The sequence below is a fragment of the Amborella trichopoda genome, chromosome 3 (genome assembly GCF_054954075.1).
Source record: "Amborella trichopoda isolate Santa Cruz 75 chromosome 3, AtrichopodaSantaCruz75HAP2 v2.0, whole genome shotgun sequence".
NCBI lineage: Eukaryota > Viridiplantae > Streptophyta > Magnoliopsida > Amborellales > Amborellaceae > Amborella > Amborella trichopoda.
In genome coordinates this window covers 5,934,452-5,937,185 of record NC_142338.1, presented here as the reverse complement: position 1 = coordinate 5,937,185, position 2,734 = coordinate 5,934,452, and positions in this window count along the sequence as shown.

Below are 2,734 nucleotides of genomic sequence, written 5' to 3'. Positions count from 1 at the left end.
GTTTTCCTTGTATTTTTCTTAATTCTTTTATACATCCATTAAGAAACTTGGAATTCAATGATGATGATGATGTGTCAAGAAACTCATAATTCAAATTTTTTGTAACTGAAAATGCTGTTGTTCTGAACTCTGAGGTGGAATCCGACGATTTAGATTGAGGAAATACATTTCTTTTGAATACATGTTCTGTTTCCGTCCTTATGAGTAATGTTATATGAGCTGATTACTAGTAAGGGTACGATTAGTACGTGTGAAAATAAAATACTTAATGTGAAAGTATTTTCAAGGAGATTTGAATATTCTTCTGAAAATCTTTGATGACACTTGGGGTTCTTGATTGGTGGTTGAAGGTCGAAGGAGATTTTATGATCTTCTGTAAAGCTTTGATGACACTTGAGGTTCTTGCTTGGTGGTTGAAGGAGATGAGGTCGAAGGAGATTTTAAGAATATTATTTCGTGAGATTTTAAGATCTTTTTATCAAAGCTTTGATGACACTGGGGGTTCTTGCACGGCGGTTGAAGGAGATTTTAAGATCTTCATCAAAGCTTTGATGACAACTTAACTTGGGGTCTTTGTTGAAAGAGATTTTAAGAATGTTATTTCATGGGCTTCGGGTTGGAAGAGGTACCAAGCCCATTAATTGAAGCCTCAAAACCTCAACTACCTCCATAAGCCTCAAAACTCAAGTACTTAACATCAGCGTCCATTAAAGTCCACTTAACACGTGGCCTGCATGACGTACGTGGACCATGAATTAAAGCCTTATCGATGAATTAAAGCCTCAACGACTTTCCGTAATGTCCATAAAAGCCCACCGAACACGTGGCCAGCAACACAAATTCCTTAACATTCAAAGTTCTTTTCTTGCGACATCCTTTCGATCGGATACAATTCTTTAATACATTTGCATTCTAATAAATGGGCGCCTCATGGGGTGTACGTGTGGCAATTAAATTATACTATAAAAAAAAATTTATTTAAAATAATAATTGGTTGCTCAACATTTCTATTTTTCATCAAAAAAATTTAAATTTATTTACCTAAAAAAAATATAAAAACTCTATTAGGATATTATCTTATGGAATTATGTCATTACATGATTAATAATTAATTAACTAATCGGGATTGAAAAGTTAGTATTAGCTCATAAGATGTTAAAAAAATCAAAAAATAATACTAATATTAATTTATTGGATATTAAAAAAATATTAGATTAGAGGATATTTTAAGAGAAAAAAATAACACTAACTCATACCACTTTATAATTTATTTCAAATTCCTTTATCAATTATCACACATTGCAATATAAATTTTTTTAATTTATTAATAACTAAATCTTGTATTTTATTTATTAATTTATTTATGTTATAAATTTTGTAATATATTATTTTTTCTTATAATTGTAAATAATATTTTTTAAATTAAATAATATTATAAAAAACTTTTCAAGTTTATTCTTATTTGTATAGTAAAATCATGATAAAATAATAAAACACAAACTAATAATTCTAATTTCAATGTATAATATTATGTTTAGTTAATTTTTAATAAATGTTTGATGAGAATATTCATACAGGAAAGAATATCTCAATATTCGTATATTGATGTAAAAAAATGAAAGTTATTAATGTAGTACCCTCATTTCTTATTGGATATTTTAAAAACAATATTTATAATGATTTTTAATAAATTTTTTGAATTTTTTAAAAATCTAATCCAACCCATTCGGCCGTTTACCGATTCACCGATCCGTTTTTTAAACCACTCCTCTATACCATTAATTTTAATATAGTTAACTCTTCTAGAAAAAAAAAAAAAAACTCGAGAATGAGAGTTATTTCACATCAATTGGTTGCTATTCGGCGTGAAAAAACTCAAATCTAATCACATAGTGGGAGTTTTTTTACATGAAAATATTTTCAGTTTTACTCGTGCCTTTGCACAATAGTTTTGATGTGCTTATTTTGTGTATATGTTAGCTATGGCTCTCTGTTTGTGTTTTGTCTCGAGTTTTTATTTTGTTAAGGTCATCAGTGTCCTTAAGTGCTGTTTGGTACTGTTTCATTTCTTACTTTTTCCAAATTTCCTTTTTTTACTGTGTTTTAATGATTTCTTGTGCTTCATGGCTAGGAAAGGTTCCATATGCTTCCTCCAGCAACCAATGGCATAAAGCAGCAGCCTTCACAAAATCACCATTGAATCACATAAGAAGCAAACCTTGTTAAAGTTTCTATCCTTTTGTTACCTATTTATAACTGTATTGCCTAACCCAGATAATCTGGCTTAACCAGCCAAGCCTATATGATTCAGGGATTGAGGCCCTTTGAGTGAAGAACCAATGCAGATTCTTAGGAATAATCCGGTTGTTCCCTATTTCGAATCCGATTCCCGTCTGTTGGCTTTCCTGTTTTTATCTACTTATTTTCTCCTCAATTGATCCCCTAAATCCTGAAATTCCAAGATCGATTTTGACAAAACAGCTGCTACGGTGGGCTTCACCTCATGTAGGATGGAGCTACCCCAAATTGGTAATGCTCCTCTAAGCATTAGTTCGGTTCTTTTAAGGCATAAAAGACCTATATCAGATGTGATATCCTCTTTTTGGCATTGGTGTCTGTTTCTTAGTACCCTAGTATGACTGATAACCCCCCACGGGCAGAGAAGTAACGGACCTCGAGTTCGATTCAAATGCTGTCAATCTTTTCCTCGTCCAACATTGGTTGTCCTTCCTCC